The following is a 16,834-nucleotide window of genomic DNA, read 5'->3' on the forward strand; positions in this document are numbered from 1 at the left end:
GCCCATCTTTGCCTTTTCTCAAACTTAAATTTGAAAATTCCCACTTAATACAGTTGAGATGTTTGGCGGCAGCTGGTTGAGAACACAAACTCAAGTGTGTGGCACACAAGTTGTACGGCGAGCCTTTCTCCTTTCTGGCAAATAAGCAATGCTGTAGAATAAACCTGACTGCCCTAGTCATCTGGCCAAAATGACAAATTCAAGTTTCTGTTCAGGTCAGGTGAGCCAAGACCTGATTGGCCACAGAGGTACTAGTGCCCAGTCCAGTGGAGGTTCAGTCTGACTCCCACACAGTGCCTGGCACTTAACACTGGCACAGGCAAAGATGGAAAGTTTTTCTTAAAAATTAATCATAATTGTTTATTTGTGTGTCTGGGGCACCTGTGGAGGGTCAGAAAACAACTTCTAGGAGTTGGGTTTTTTTTTTTCTTCTTCCAACTTCTGGGTCTCAGGGATGGAATTCAGGCGTCGGGCTTTGGCAGTGAGCACCCTTACCTGCTGAACCAGATGTCTGTTCAAATGTGGGAAGCTTTGATTTTGCTACAAGATTCCCTTATCCATCTACCTCAGTGGTGTAGAATCCATAAATATATTACTTCAGGGTGTGTGTGTGTGTGTGTGTGTGTGTGTGTGTGTGTGTGTGTGTGTGTGTGAAACTAGAAAGAGGATCATAAAAGCAGGAAAAAAGGTCTTAAGGGAAGGGAAGGTTATATGGAGTGTGTACAAGGAAAAAAAGAGGGTAACAGAATGAGTGTAACATAAAAGCAGAAGAGCAGAGGTGGGGAGGGGAGGGTTGGATGACAAGAGGAGGGGACAAGGAATTGGGAGAGGGCAGTGGGGAAAAGATGATCAACAAAAACTATGTAGCCTGGTGAGGTGGCACAGGCCTGTAATCCCAGCACGCAGGAAGGCAGAAGCAGCTGGATCGCTTGAGTTCGAGGTCAGCCTGGTCTATAAAGAGAATCCAGGACAGCCAAGGCTACACAGAGAAACCCTGTCTCGAAAAACTAAAAAACAGAAGAGAAAAAATACTTAAATACATATGAAAAACAATGAAATCCATTACTTTGTATACTAATTCAATACACCAATATACAGACACCCACACCCCTCTGAAACACGGATAAAGCCTAGGCTGTCTAGCAAGCCAAATTACTGGTGGAGGAGAGAGGAGCGGGGCACGGCGGCATCCTGCACCTAGCCACATCTGAACTTTGGGCATAGGGTTTTAATATTTGGGAAGACATACACACTCCTTATGGCCTTAGGTCGATGTTGGTCATCAGGGCCTGCAGACATGGGATTGTATCAGTGGTTGAGCTGCCCAGAGCCACAAGCGTCAAACCCAGCCTCAAAGCGCTCCTGACTTGCTTAAACTATTCGGCTTTCTTCTGGTTGTAGAACGGTTTGTCCCCTGGTCCTTGGAGGCTAAGCAAATGGCATTACAGGAGCCCGGTCCTCAGGTCAGGGGCTTCAGGCAGCCTAGCCAGGGTGTCTCCCAGCAGACCCTAAAAGCTGCTGACCTTACATAGTGGCAGAACCAGAGTAGGTGGTTCCGATCTTCTGGTATGCGGGCAAGTATATCTCCTGTATGTAATTAGGCGGCAAGGAGTTCCCTGGATTCTCCCGGGAGCTGTTTCTGCTCGCATTTCGAAACAGGAGATCGAAAGCACTGCTCCCGCGCAACGTGAGCAGCTATTGCTACCGCCCATCTAGCGGGAGCTAGGCTCCAAGGCTTTTAACACCGGACGATGACACTACTTGGGCCGGCTGAGTAAATGCACTCCAAGTCTACTGGCAGGCTCCAGTGGCCCGTTCCCTTGCTGGTGCGCGGCTACTCACCGCTCTCGCCGCCGCGCTCGCCATCAGCTCTAGCACCTCCGAGTGGTCCCGCTTGGCCTGCAAGTGTGCAGATGGAGAAAGGCAATGATCCTGGAGGAGCGCTCCCGGAACCACCTCCTAGTAGCCCCACGTGGCGTCCACCCAGTCGCTTGCTGCATCTCGGCAGCCACAGGCAACAGCCTTAACTCCCTCAGGCTCTTGATCCTTGTGCGCCCTTTCCTCACAGGGGCCTTCCGGGGATTTGGGAAGCATATCACTGAGCCCTGGACTCTCAGAGCGTCCCACATTCCCTCCTACAGGCAAGCACCTTTAGATATGCCTGCGCCACCCAGCGGTCCTCAGTTTCCTTGTCCGCAAGGTAAAAGCCTTATGCTGTGGGTGGATTTCATGCCAGGTAATAACCAAGCACCCTAGCAAAGGTGCCTTTAACTCTCCATACTACCCACTTAAGTATTTCAACCAGAAACTTAAAAATCCTAACTAGCTTAAAAGCTATAGTGGGCTCCGGAATCATTATTAGTGCTAAACTAAATCTATTCTAGAAAAGTTATAATTAAATTGTAAAAGTCTAGGGGATAGCAAAATGGATTAGCAGGTAAAAGGTCTTTCCACATAAACCTAACGGCATGTGTTCGATCCCCAAAACTCATGTAAAGGTGGAATGAGAGGACCAACTCCACAAAATATCTTTCTCCCTCTCTCTCTCTCTCTCTCTCTCTCTCTCTCTCTCTCTCTCTCTCTCTCTCTCTCTCTCACACACACACACACACTTTAAAAATTTCAGTTTGAGATAGGAGCTCACTAAAGTTGCCCCACCCAGAATACATCTTGTTAAAACATTCTTTCCTGGTAACCATAAGTTCTCGTGTGTGTGTGTGTGTGTGTGTGTGTGTGTGTGTGTGTGTGTGTGTGTAGACAGACAGAGACAGAGAGATAGACAGGGAGACAGACAGAGAGGGAGAGAGACAGACAAAGAGATAGACAGAGACAGAGAGAGACAGAGAGAGATAGAGAGGAAGAGACAGAGACATAGAGAGACAAAGAGATACAGAGACAGAGAGAAAGAGACAGAGACAGTGACACAGAGACAGAGAGAGACAGAGACAGAGAGGAAAAGACAGAGAGAAAGAGAGAGAGACAGAGAGAGACAGAGACAGAGAGAAAGAGACAGAGACAGAGAGACAGAGACAGAGAGAGACAGAGAGAGACAGAGACAGAGAGGAAGAGACAGAGAGAAAGAGACAGTGACACAGAGAGAGACAGAGACAGAGAGACAGAGACAGAGAGAGACAGAGAGACAGAGACAGAGAGAAAGAGAGAGAGAACACACACATTTCTCACTATGTAGTGCTTGGAACTCATTGTGTAGATAAGGCTGGCCTCCTACTCACAGAGATCTGCCTGCCTCTAGAACATTGGGATTAAAGGCCTATGCCACCACACCTGGCCAGCCATTGATTGATTGATTTTATTACTATTCAACACTTTCACACATTTATATAAAAATTTTAGTTGTTTTCACCCCATATCCCTCTCTCATCCTGTCCTTCCCCTTTTCAAATCCTTCTTCCCAACAAGCCTCCTACACCCACTTTCATGTATTCTTTTTGCATATTACCTTTTCCATTTCCTTTTCACAGAGTCCTCTTCTTTTCTCCCAGGGAGTCATGTGGCATTCTTGGGTCCCACCAAACTGATTTAGGTGAGTTGTCACCAGCTTCCTGCAGGAAGCCCGCACAGCTTACACAGTAGAACTCAAGGGTAAGTGTCCTACTCAAACCTGTCCTGGGATCCACATATCAACATTAGGAATCTCTGACTGGGAGCATGTGTTGTAAGAGGTTGCTGAGGACACTGCTTAGAGGTGAAATTGGTGACACCAATGCCTGTCATTCCCCACAAGCTGTGGTATGAAATTCAGGGGCTGAAGCTTGCATGCAGTGTCCACAGGTGTGTGTGTGTGTGTGTGTGTGTGTGTGTGTATGGGTACATGTGTGTTGAAGTGTTTTAGATACTCCTGTTAGCAGGACCCTAGGCATGTTGGGGTTTCTCTTCCCATGGCCAGGGCATGGGTGACAGGAAGACAGTTCGAATATGAAGATTGGTAGGACTGAAGACAAGGACCATTCCAGGTCATCCACATCAGTGGGAAGAGAAGCTGGTCAAGGACCAGGATTTGAATTGGAGCTTCTCTTACTCCCCGAGCCACTCTGCATTCAGCTTGGGTCAGTAGCCCCAGCAGGGCCTTCCTAATGTCACACTTTCCATGTGACAGCCTCTATTTTCTTTTAGTTTAGAGTTTGATCTGCAGTAGGGTGCTCATATACATTAACCCTATGTGTGTTTTTTTCCAGAGCTCAGAAGAAGCTATATGGGGATCCTAGCCCTTTTGGGGTCTCCCAAGAAACCTGAGCTGATAGCGACTCAAAGAAGAGCCAGGTGGAACAAGGCTGCACACTACACCTCAGAAAATAGGGCTAATTTTCAGCCTTGGCAATTGAACCCGGGACATTTTGCATGTCACACAAGCACCCTGGCACCAAACTATAAGCCCATTTTTTTGTGACAAGGTTTTACTAAGTTGCTCAGGCTGTGTTTGAACTCACTCTGTAACCCAATCTTCCTGAATACCTGGAAGTCGAGAGCCATAGCAAGCATTCTGACTGGCTTCCTTATTAATTAATTTCTGTGTATGATGTTGGGGATTGCACCTAGGGTCATGAACATGCTGGGCAAGTGCTGAACCAACTGATCTACACCCTCAGGCTAAAGGAGCCTTTTACTTTCTAGCATGGACTCCCTACTAAGCTGAATATAAACCATATTCATTTAGAAACACATTCCTCAGTTCAGTTCCCTCACAGGACTCTGTTCTCGTGGTGATTTGTACTTGCTGCCTTGTGGGAGGCTGTGTTACTTGAGCCGGGAGGCAAAAGAATGGGGACAAAGCTGTCTACCATATGTGCCCTCATGTATGTCCCAGCCTCTAAAAAAATTTTAGCACTCCTACTGCTTCTAAACAACCTCAGGGAAGAGGCTTGGGCGTTGTGTTCTTGGGCTGCCTCACTCTAATATGCTTGACCTATCGGACAGAAGCTCTAGAGTGTCATGTTTGTCAACATATCCATGTGCATAATAGTGAGGAGTCCAGGGACACGAGACTCAGGCCATAGCCCAGTTAAGGGTGAATCTTGGCCCATTTGGCCACCCTCACCTGTTGTCATAGTTGTACCTAAGACAAAATTATGCTTATCCATAGATATCCTTCTTTACTTTTTAGATGCTGAAGTCCCTACTTCATGACACGGCCATGTCAGCGCTGAGAAACTACATCGGGTCATCCCCAAGTCAAGACTCAGGACTGGCAGGTGTCTCCAGGAAAGGCCTGGAGCAATTAACCCAGATACTCCTAGGGCAAGAAAAAAATGTGGTGAGTTCTGCAGGCATTGCGTGCAGGTGCCCAGGTCCCATGGTGGACATGGACTGGCCAAGTGGGACTGCAGCAGGAACTACATTTTCTCAGGTCACTGCCTGTACTGAGTACCCAGCATGCAGCTCGCCCCTGGGGAACTCGGAAGCTGGCTTTTATACATGGATAAAGATAATGAGAACAGGCAGGTCTGCATTTGGGGCTGAACCACAGCTTTCTCTGTCCTCTCCTCATAAGGGCTGTTCCCCAAGGGCCGTTAGCAAATACTGGCAGTTGGGCATGAGAGACCATGGCCAGCTGAGAGCACCTCAAGAGTAAGGGATGTGATTGCAATTTTTCAGTGCCACCAGCAGCCTGAAACTTTACCTACAATGTCCCCTTAAACCTTTCCTGCTTTGGGGTCCCTTGGAACACTTGCAAAAAATAAGTGGGCATGAAGGGCTTTTTGTGACCCAGAACCAGAAACTGGATTATGGAATATATGGAAGAGGCCTGGAATCTTCTGGACAGTAACAGTGGGGAAGCACATGGTACCTGGATGATCAAGTCATTGGGGCAGGTGGGACATATCTAGAGTGCCTACAGCCCTACCAGGCTGGCATTCAGGAGCCGTGGGTCTGGACATAGCCAGCTTATGGGTGGATAGCTCTAAGGCCAACCTGGCTGAAGCTGCCCATATCTCCCACAGTGAAACACTTGTCTCTGGGCCCCTTATTTTCCATTATCCTTGGTGGCTACCCTCATCTCAGTGAAGGTTAGACCAAGCAGGTGTCAGGAGTTTTTGTCTCTCCAGTCATGCAAGTCTTAGAGCTTTGTTTGAAGGGGAACCGGGGACTCTCTGAGTCAGGGTTATGGTGTGTGAACCTTGGAGACCTCACAAGTTGTGATCCTGAGAGGGCAGAAATATCTGATGGCCATGGCTTTTAGTCAACCTTCTAGATGGCTAGAAAAACATGTTCCTCATGAACCTGGACTCTTTCTGTGGGGTGAGGCTCGGTAAGACTTCTGCTTCTGGCACAATTTGTGTCTAGAACCTCTCAGGTAGGGAAACTTGCCTCTGTCCCACTTGGCCATATTCGTCTTCCTAGTGCACTGAGACCATGACATGTGGCCATTTTCTACTACTTAGTGGCCTTGACTGTAAGACCACCAGGCTCCACTGAATGCTGCTCTGTGTCTATCTTCTGGCCTATGGCGCTGAGCTTTAGCCCAGCCTTAGGTTCTGGATGGGACAGGGAGGCCTGATGACTTCATGCTACTATACATGGCACCATGAGGTCACATCATGTGGCCTCCTCTATTTGCAGCTAAGGCTATGGATCAGCTTCGTGGGAGATAGGTGATTCCATGTTATGTAGCATTCCTGGGATATCTAGAGCAGGAATAGAACCAATGACCTTAAGGAGGAAGACTCTAGTCATCCCACTTAGGAATGGAGTACCCTGTGACTCCTGCCCATGAAACAGTCCTCCTCTAAACTTGGGGCTTCCCTCCCAATTGTCTCTGTCTGATTTTTTCTGCCTGAGGATGGCATTGATTCATGCCAGTGTTATCTGCTAGGGTCATGGAATACATGTAGCTAGGCTGTACTGAGTGAGTAATACAGAAAAGACTAAATGGGTGAGTGAGTAAATGAATAAATGAATGGGCGAGTGAATGAAAATTCCATGAGAGACATGAGGGAAAATATGCTGAAATTGGTGATAGTGACTGGCCTGTACAGTAGAGTAAATCAAAGTGTAAGTGAGCTAATAAACAACTGGGCACATTGAGCTTCCTTGCTTAGGTAGGTCTTGGCTGGTCCTTGGGCACGCCTAGTGCTGTGCTGTCACCTCAGCACCAGCACCCAGAAATGTCATGGGAAATAAAGCCATGGTTCATGGTGGGCATGCACACACACACACACACACACACACACACACACACACACACACACACTAGTGTGCTTTCACTAATTTATATGCAAAATTGGCTTATGGAGGAAGTTTTTTGTAAGGGTTAAATAACTGTGGCATATGAATTTGGGGGACAGTGTCTGGCATCTAAGTATACATACACAGGGAGGAATTGCTATCATGCAGGGCCAGAGGGTGGCTTCTTGAAACCTCTGCTGAGTTATTTCAACCATCCAGCAAAGCAGCCAGACTGTCATTTCCTCAGTGTGACGTCTGCAGCCCCCTCCTCACTGCATCCAGCTACACTATCTATCTGATTCTTCTCAGACCTTGTTGAAAAACTCTAACAAAGGGGACTTTGCACTTGTTTCCTAGGGCACATTTCCCCTATCCATGTGATTGAGTTACTCTTTAGCCCACCTTCAGTCTCTAGCCACACCCCATCTTCTGAAAAAGGCCTCCTTTGACGCCACTACTGAACAGTTGCCCTTGGCAACTCTCCACGGCAACTGGAGTACCAACCTCCGCCCTGCTTTGCTTTAATCTTCTCTATGTCCTTGTTGGCATTCAGCTTGCCTTTTCCCTTAGTTTATCTGCTCTTGAAAGATATGCTGTCTTTGGTCCCTCCTACTCCATGTTCCCTTAATTCTTCTGGACACGTATTGACCACTTAAAAATGTGTATATAGAAAAGAGAAATAGATAAATATATGCTGTTCTATCCAAAGATGGGCTGAAGTGTGATGGCTGCCAATCAGGAGATATCCAAGGGAAATAAATCATCCCTGTGGGCCTTAGAACCTGGCTTGGAGAAAGGGAGGAAGGATGGACAGGGAGAGTACAACAAGCACAAAATCTCTGGGCTTGGCGTTGAGGACACTACAGAGCCATAGATAGCCATAGGGAGGACACATGGGGGCATACACGTACTGGAGAGTATGCTTACTGGAGAAGGCATAGTTGTGGCAGGAACATGAAGGGTCTGGTGCTAACCTGATCAAAGAGGCAGAGATGATAACTAAGGATGTGCAAATGGTCTGACATGCTGTGGGTGGGTAAGACTATAATACATGTCACCTCACCCTGATGGATGTAGAGGAAGGAGGTAGGCTTCTTTCATCTACGTAGACCCTGGGGCCACCATTTCCCAAACCCGTTGTCTGCGAGTAAGCTCCTGATGTCTCCATTTGAAGGATGAGGGCTGTTCCTGACCTCTGAGAGCAGCCCTGGGTAGAGGAGCAAAGAGCCACCTGCCCCATCTCCATGACAACAGTGGAAGAAATGAGAGAAGAGTCCAGCCTAGGGTACTCTGAAGGGCTAGTATTTTTCACTACAAAGTCAGATGCAGCAGGAACTTGAATGCACTTGATGTGGACTGTGTAGATGCAAGATTCGGCCCTGGTAGAGCTGTTGCTTGCTAACCTGCGCCCCGTGAGTTCATGTCTCCTCCCAAGATCTAGGAGGCAGTGAAGGCATTGTCCATGAAGCAACAAATGCTTGTAATAGGGACTGGTCCTTTTGTGGGTCATTCCTGAAAACAGGGGTGTGTCACCATCTCTGTACGTTCAAGATCTCCCAAATAATGTGAGGCACATGGTAAGAAACCATTCAGTTTTTAGACTTGGATAGATGAATGCTATCGCCCACCATGTCTGGGATCCTCAGCTCCTTGTGGCACATATGCAGTGAGAGACATGAGGGTATTTACACTGCTGTCTGTGATAGTAGGCAGAACTGTTGTAGCAGAGACAGCACCCTGCAGGGTAGGAGGAAGGAACAGATTGGCAGTGCATCTATGCTTAGGGAGCAGGATGAAGTCCAGGGCTGTAGCTGGACAGCTGCTGATCGTGGGGGAGGCCCTGGCCCCTTTCCAGTAGAGCCCTGCTCTGCCTCTGTGCACCTACCCAGAATCCTGCACCTCAGCAGACCAGGCAGGCCTAGAAAGGGTTCTCCAGCCTGGCTCAGGAGAGCCTGCACAGTCACTTGGCATCCCAGGATACCTGAAGCAGTCCTTGGATCACGGAATGGAGGTGGAATGAGGCGGCAGGAGTTTTAACAAGTGAAGACTCAATCATAGGTGAGGCATCCTGCCTGGAGCTAGCTAGTGCTAATTCTGGCAAGTTGCCTTTACCCACATATCTCTGACCAGCCCTGCATTCAGAGCTGGCAAAGCAGAAAACAATCACTGTGATTTTGCTTTCACAGAAATGACAAAATAGGAAAACTTGCCCTCAGAGCCATTTGTTAAACATTACACATTAAATATTTAACAAATGGCAGGGAGCAGGGATAAAATAAGGAAGGCAAGAGTCCCAGCCACAAGGCGTGGAAAACACACGCAACACAGAGAGACTCACAGCCAAATACTTCACAAAGACATCCAGACAGACAGACACATTCACAAGCCTATGTGACCTGGCACAAACATACTCCCCAAACACAGATATACTCATACACAGACACATACCCCAGCACATTGACACATTCACAAATAGATTCAGAGTCGGAGACGTACATAAACTCACACTCACCTGCTCCTTGTCCCCTGCCCACACAAACGTGAACAAAAGCAAGTGAGATTCAGCCAGTCTATGTTTTTCTTCTTTCCCATGCCTCCTTTTGACAGGAGATGCTTCTAGTCGCTGAGTAGCCATACCCAAGCTATGTGATCTTGTCCCTCCTCTTTGGTCACACATAATTCTTAGATGGATAAACAGGATTTAACCCAATTTGGGCCATTGATAAACTCATTGCCAAGTGTCTCATTACTGAACCAACACTTACTCTTTGTGCTCTAGCCATCCACCACCACCCACAAACTCCCACCTTCCCACTCCTCAACCCATCTCCAGGTCATCCATCCACACATCCATCCACACCACCCATAGCTTCATCAGACTTTCCATCTGTGAGAGCCTGTGTAAAGAAAGTTGTAGTCTTACTGTGAACTATGGATAGGCACAGTGCAGAATGTTCTTCCCACAAGGTGGCCTTCTTGAAAGAACTGCATAAATTATGATAAGAGAATGCCCTGGAAATCAAGGACCTGAACAGAACGCCCTGGGATGTCCATATTATCTCTATGGGAAAGACAAAGGCCTGGAAGGAATATTCTTGGCATTTTTCACATGACCAAAGATAAGTTATACCATCAAGTATATTTCCTCACTGTACCTATATTTGCTTAAGCTAACCATAAAAATGACCTCATGTTTTTCTTGATTTAATAAGAAAAATGAGCCTTTAATCCCAGACTTGGGAGGCAGAGGCAGGCAGATTGCTGTGAGTTTGAGGCCAGCCTGGTCTACAAAAGAGAGTACAGGACAGCCAGGACTGTTACACAGAGAAACTCTGTCTTGAAAAACGTAAAAAAAAAAAAAAAAAAAAGAAGAAGGAAAGAAAAACAAAAATGAGAAGAGATTGTTTGCACTATTCTTGATCTCAAAGACCTGAAGTCCTCTGGTTACCCACACAGATATTCGGCATATCCTTCAGTCTGGAAAGAGCCTTGCGGTCCATGAGGCTGATTGACACCCATTTGTCTAGTCACCCATGTATGTGTGCATCGACTTGTCCACTTACCCACCCTTTAAGCCACTTACCCATTTTTGAACTCATCTTTCTACCTATCAAATCATACATCAGTGGAAGGGAGGGAAGAAGTGAGAGGGAGGGAAGAATGGGAGGAAACAGGGAAAGGGCTAACAATCGAGATGTAGTATGAATAAATTAATAAAATTTAAAAAAATTAAAAAAATCATACATCTATGCATCCACCAACACATCTACTCAGTTATACAGAAGCCATCCATCCACTTTCCCATTCACCCACCATATATACCTATCTAGCCAGCATGTGCCTGTCCATTTACATAGCCATCTAGCTTTCTGTCTGTCCATCTATGTACCAACCCACCCACCCATTCATCCAAATGAGCCTTTATGCCTCTTCAATACTTACTCTATAGTTCATCCGTGTTTGTTCTAGGAATTCTTTCACCTGAGACAGGACATTTTTACAGCTGGCTGGAGCATATACTCACTTGTCCCAAATTGAGTCAGGAAGAAACAGTTGGAGCTATCATAGGCAAAGCTTGATCTTAAACTGAGTATTCAATATTACTGTCCCCCAGAGAACTAGAGGCTCTACGTGCCTATGTTTTTCATGTGTTGTGAGGTTTGTGCTGTGTGTCTAAACATGTATATAGGCTGTGTGTCCTGTTTGTTATATGTGTGTGTTGTGTATGTTATAGGTTGAGTGTTGTGTGTGTTCTGTTTGCTGAGTGTTGGTATGACAGAGACATGTATTATATGGTAAATGGAATGTGCTGTTTGTTGTATGTATGTGTTACGTGTTGACTAGTGGGTGTTGTGTTTGGTGGGTGAGTGTTGTGTTTATGATGTGTGTAACTGTTTTGTGCCCATGTTGAGTATGGTATGTTTATGTTACTGGACAGAGCTATCCAGAACTGTCCTAAGTTACCTTTCTTCCTCCTGCTCTTCTTCTTGCATCTCCAAAGGAGGCCTCTCCTGGGGAACCTTTCTGAGAATCCATCTTTCCACTTACTCATGCATTAATCATCCCAGTAGCTGACCACTGTGTCTGGCTCCTATAGGCATACTCTTTGCCTTTGTACAAGGCCCTGCACTTCAATCTCCAAGCACAAAGGGCCCTTGATAGGGCAACAATGGTAAGAAATGGTTAGCCAAATGTCCTCTGTTTTTTTCTAACTTGATGCCTACAGGAATGTTCAGCTGGGCAAGACAGCGAGAGCTCTGTGTCTTTGTCTCACTAAAACCAGAATACAGCTTGGAGGTACCCTGAGAGTCCCTTACCCCATGAACTCTACACCTGGGGCTGGATGTGGCTTAGTGTAGGGGTTTGCTCTAAAGCTGGAAGCCCTGGCAGTTGTTAGGACAAGGGGAAAATGGGAGTCTTCTTCTTATTGGGGGTGATTTCTCAAAGAAAATCCTCAGGCACTACACCAACAGGCTAGAGAGGCAAGCCAGTGTATGGATGAGGAAAATGCTCAGGCACTATACCAAGGGGCTAGAGAATCTGGGGCAGGAGTCAGAGTGGGGGAGCAGAGGGTGGGATGTGGGGGTTGAAGGTAGGGGTAGGGTTCTCAGAGAGTGCTATTTCTCCATGGGCACAGTGGTGAGTTTCCTAAGCAAGGACCTTTAATATCCTGTGGGAGAAGATTCTAGGAGACCTGGGGAGACATGCAAGTATAAGGGTGCAGGAGAGTGCTCTGAGCATCACTAAGGCCCTTAATTTCCATATTTTCATGTGGAAAGCTCCACATAACTCTAGAGACTTGAGGTCACTTTGCCAGAACTAGCTTTGTCACTGAGTTCTTTTAAAGCCAGGGATACAGTGGCTGTTGAGGGGTTGTTATAAGATATGGAGGACAGGACCCAGGGTTGATTCCTGCTGTGTGAGGACAGGTGACCCTGTGTGATAGACGCAGAGTGCAGAGGGCAATGAATGATGCTGTCCTTGGCCACAGAGGAAGGAGGACCCTGCTTCCTATGGGATGAGTTAGCTTCAGATTCCCTGGTGGCCTGATAGGGAGGCAGCAGTTACCCACAGCAGCCATGGACATGTGAGCTCTAAATTCCTAAGTGACAATGAACTCCTACGCCTGCCCACCTTGGAACCAGACTTGGGAGTGACTAACATTTTGGTTGCCATAGAAACCCATCACTAGTTCTCCTCGTGGTCCACTCAGGAGAAAGCAGGCTGAGGCTTCTCTGTAGACTCACAATGCTCCGGGGTCCTGTTGTGGAGAGGCATACATCCTTGACCATACATACTCATAACCCATCATAAGGCTCAGTCTGTCACAGACCCAGTTTATCAACCCAGTGCTGGAAATACACTCACATTTCCCTGTCTGTGCCATCTGCTCATGTCTCCAGTGTCTCAGGTAGATCTACACTCTACATTCACTTGTGCTACGAGCTGATCTCTAGCCAGTGTCCAGGACAGAGGTTCCCAGGGCCACCCCCTGTTCTTCTTCAACTCTTCTCTGCCACCCAGATCCAGGCTTGACTTGATTCCTTCCTGGACAATAACCTCATCAGCTTTCAGGGGACTATAGACCTTAGTGTTCTATGCACCCTTTAATCCATAGTCCCTTACTCCCAACTTCCTTTTTCTGGTGGAAGGTGCTGTAATTATTAGCAGTTCTTCCATGTTCTTCTGCCAGGAGATTGCTCATGACCCTGAATGAGAAGTACATGTCCTGGAGCTTGAACTGGCTCAGCCACATGGAACAAGTGAGGAGGAGCAAACGAGCAAGTCCTGGTCTTGGCTCTGATCCAAAGCTATAGGCTTCTTGGAAAGCCAAACCCTGGAGGTCATGGGGAGTGCACTGCCTTGTATCAGTCAGCTTTGGATGCATTTCACAGAACAACAGGCTTTGTGGGGCCTTCCCAGAGCTGGATTTGAGTGGAGCCTGGCTGTCTCCAGCATGTGAGGCTGAGTAGCTCCAGCACTGCTTCCTTTGTCTATCCTTCCATCTGGGAAAGGATCTATTGGGAGACCCGAGCCTGAATGAAGGAACATAGGATTCTCAATATAGACCAGTTGGTCAGTGAATGAAATGGGTCTTGATCCAGCCCTTTTCTAATCCAGAGTCCCTTTCTGGACTCCTCCCTTCATGCCTAGACCTGTGCTAACCACACTCTTTATGTCATGTCATTCTCAACATCAGCCTGTGATCAGCGCTGATGAAACTAGACTCAGAAAGGTAAATCCTTTGTCCCAGGCTACACAAGAGTTCAATGCAGTGGTAGGTGTGACTTCTGAGGATATGGCTCTTGGATTTGAGTGGAAGAGTGGAGTGTACCACTGGACAGACAGCATGTGTGTGAGCCCTGGCCACCTAGCCATCCTTAGAATGATCCTCAGCAACTCTGCTCAGAAAACAACAAGGCAATTGAGCTGCAGCCAAACCAGAAGCAAGGTGCTTACCCTCATTTCTTGATGAAGCATGCCCTAACCTAACTGGATGCCTGCTCAAAACTACCTTAGAGTCCAAGGAAGGTACTAGGCATGGGGCCTCAGGAGGGCTTGTGGGTTGCTCCTTGGACCCTCATGGAACTGACCCTATGTTCCATAACAAGATCATTTCAAAGAACAAACTGTAAAAGCACTCTGCAAATATGTCACCAGAAATCTGAAATGCATGCTTATCTTAGGCCAAAGAGAAATAGGATCAAGGCCCAGGCTCCACAAACAAGGATGGAACAGGAATCCAAAAAGCAGGTGATGACTGAGATGAAGGGGTAAGTGAGGAAGGGAGGAGCTTCGACTCCCCCTTGTTATGATGAAGAAACATAGGTCCTGATAGAAACCAGAGAGAAATGAAAAACTTCTACTTTCCTCTCCTGGCTGTGGAACAGTGAGTTTCTGATCACCACAATCAGCTGTACAGGGTGGGAGAGTGGTCCTTCCACACCTGCCTCAGTGATGACACTAGCTGAAGATAACATCAAATAACCCAGGGCAAGGGTTGGTCCTACCAGTACTTTTCTTTTCTTTATTTACTTTCTCTCTCTCTCTCTCCCTCTCCCCCCTGCCCCCTCTCTGTCTCTCTCTTTTCTTTCGTCTTTCTATTCCAAAACAAGGTTTCTTTGTGTATCCTTGGCTATCCTGGACCTCACTCTGCAGCTCAAATTGACTTCAAGCTCAGTGATTCTACTGCCTCTGCCTCCTGAGTTCTGGGACTAAAGGCATGCACCACCATTGCCCAGCCCCCACCAACACTTTCAATGAGATAAAAATCAAGGTTTTCCTAATGCCTCTGTAGGGTCTGTTAATGTTCAGCTCCAGGACAGAAGTGGAGGGAAGAAACTTTGACATTGGAACTGGAGAGATGGACAAAGTCAGAGACAGGTAAGAGAGGAGCTGGCAAATCTCAAGAATAAAGGACCCGTGACATCTGTCACCCTCTGGAATGTAGTGTATTGATTTTATTCCACAGGGGTTTCACTATTGTCCCTGAGACATATCCTGATCATTTCATTTACCCCCATGAGGATATCATCACCTTGGCCACAGACTTAGGAAATAGCTTTTTGTGAGAGGTCCTAAGGCCACACAGCTTACTAGCAGATCCAGCTTTCTTGAGGCCCTTTGGTTCCCTTGCAGCAGTGATGATTCAGACATGATCAATGACTCATTCCTATGTGACCTTCTTTGGCACAGTTCTCACCAGCCTTTTAAGATTTACAGATCTCCCTCTGGAAAAGGGGGCACACACCTGTTATTAAAGCATTGTGGAGGCTAAAGTAGGAGAAGCTAGAGTTCAAGGCCAGCGGTGTCTACATGCTGATAACTTGTCATAGAACTAACCAAAACATTAGCAGAAAATGTTGCTTAGCAGATGGGGATGTAGTTCATCATAGAAAGCTCTGACACTAATAGCTGTGTGGTCCAGGGCATGTTAATTAGCTTCTCTGTGCCTCTGGTCCTCCATCTCTAAACATGTATAAAATACTAAATATGCTTGTAAGAGCTCAATTCTTGTGAAAAGCAGTTGTGTTAGTACAGGGAGACTATTTACAATCTCCTGGTATAAAGAACTACACAAACATACATTATTATCTATGCATTCTTTTCTCCCATGATATTTTTTCCTGTGTTTTCCTTCTCCCTATTTGTTTGTCTTCTATATACACCTATCAGATTCTCTAATGAAAGAGAAGTAGATGTGGGCATGTTGGGCATAGATTACATATAAAGAGTTATTGCATATTCATTTATACTTACATACTGTTAAAAAGGATTCATCCACACAGGAAACTGCAATGGTGTAAAATGCTATGGCAAAATAGCAAGCCTGGGAACTCGGGTCTGCAGCTGGCCCCGGCAGCCCTGAGGCAGAATTTCCCCTCTGGAAAATTGGTTTTGCTCTGAGACCTTTGACAGATTGGATGAGGCCTATCCACATGATGGAGGGAATCTCTTTAATGAAAGTCAGCTGGCTGTGATGGACCACAGCTACAGAAACCTCCACATCTGCACCTAGACGAGGAACTGCATACTGTTGGACTTGGCTGGCCAGGAAGAGACATTGCCAAAGCAGAGCTCTTATTATTTTCTTTTCCTAAACTCATATTCGCAAATGCTTGTCTACAGGAGGCCCAAGTTCACATCACCCCTTGGTGCTTAGTGAGCCCGGACTGGGTTGCCTCTGCTTCCCTGGACTACATTACATCTTTCTTGGCTTTCTTCCATGGCAGCACAACTTTCATGAAGGCTCCAGACACTGTGGGAGGAAGCTGAGTAGGCCAGGGAGGAGTAGTCCACATGGTATTACTTGTGTAACAATGTCCTCTTGACGCTGCGTGTGTCCTGTATGCTCTCCTGTTACTGCAATCTTGTCTGCTGCCTACACTGTAGACAGAAACTAGCAATTGATTCTTTAAAGTGTGACTTAGTGGGAGGAAAGGAGGGATGGAGCTATGACCAGGATGTAAAGTGAATAAATAAATAAAAATATTTAAAAACTGTGATTTAGTCAGAGAACTGGCAATCTGAGGAAACTGGAGTGAGATCTATTGACCATCCAAGCCTTGTCTCAGCATTTTGACAGGGAACCAAAACAGAGGAAATCGATTTAAAGCTCAGACTTTTTCTGACCTGTGGCTTTTGTCTG

Source organism: Acomys russatus, chromosome X (genome assembly GCF_903995435.1).
Source record: "Acomys russatus chromosome X, mAcoRus1.1, whole genome shotgun sequence".
NCBI classification, from domain to species: Eukaryota; Metazoa; Chordata; class Mammalia; order Rodentia; family Muridae; genus Acomys; species Acomys russatus.